The following is a 901-nucleotide window of genomic DNA, read 5'->3' on the forward strand; positions in this document are numbered from 1 at the left end:
TTGGTATTTTAAAGGCATAATCTTGATAGGTTTTCTAAAAGGACACGGGATTGTCATGTGGGTTGAGTATAAAGAAGTCTCAAGAAATTAAAACTGGGAGAGGCCAGATCAATCTCAGCCTGGCCATTTGCCCTGGGTGTCTGGTCATGACTCTGGCCTCTTGGCCTACCACCTGCTGCTTGCCCAGGTCCTGCCACTCCAACATGGCCCGCAAAGCGCATAGACCAAATGTTGAGGAAGAGAGAACAACTGTTGCCAAACCTGTGGGGGTGCAATGAGCTAGAAAGCCGAGATGCCATCTTCATTCAAAGACTTCAACGGGGCTTTTGAGTTCATGACAAGGGTGGTGTTGCAGATTGAGAAATGGGACCACCATCCTGACGGTTTAATGTATACAACAAGGTCACATCACCCTGAGCACCCACGAGTGTGCAGGCCTTTCGGACATAAGCCTGGCCAGCTTCATTGAACAAGTAGCAGTGACCATACCATGGGTCTCCACCTTCCTTTTTTAGTTCCTCAGGGAAGAAGGGTTGGTGGAGCTGGGAATCCAGGGAAGGAGCTGGGAATCCCGGGTCCTGCTGTGTCACTATTGCCAAGTCTCCCCTGGAGGTGAGTCCTTACTGTGCCAAGGGGAGAACCCCTTGACTGACTGAGCTCTCCCTCCATCACTCTCTTCATTCTTGCGGTTCTGTTCGTATGCTGATAATTTGAATAAGTTCTCTTTCTTGGCAACTCTCCACCTGAGTTTCTTCCCCAGCCGTGCCATTTCTGGTTCATTTCCCAAGAATCTGTGATAGGGGAGGACATGAAGCCTTATCTTAGGAACCAGGACCCTGAAGTAGACCCCATTGTAAGGGACTCCCACAGTCGCTCTTATGCCTCAAATAAGACTCTGATG

The 901-nt window shown here is 49.5% G+C and overlaps 1 pseudogene; it reads left to right on the forward strand.

The window, feature by feature from the left end:
• The first annotated feature begins 203 nt into the window (after positions 1-203).
• On the forward strand, positions 204-515 carry LOC102833737 (annotated as a pseudogene).
• The last annotated feature ends 386 nt before the right edge of the window (positions 516-901 follow it).

The sequence above is a fragment of the Chrysochloris asiatica genome, unplaced genomic scaffold, assembly GCF_000296735.1.
Source record: "Chrysochloris asiatica unplaced genomic scaffold, ChrAsi1.0 scaffold00025, whole genome shotgun sequence".
Taxonomy (NCBI): Eukaryota; Metazoa; Chordata; class Mammalia; order Afrosoricida; family Chrysochloridae; genus Chrysochloris; species Chrysochloris asiatica.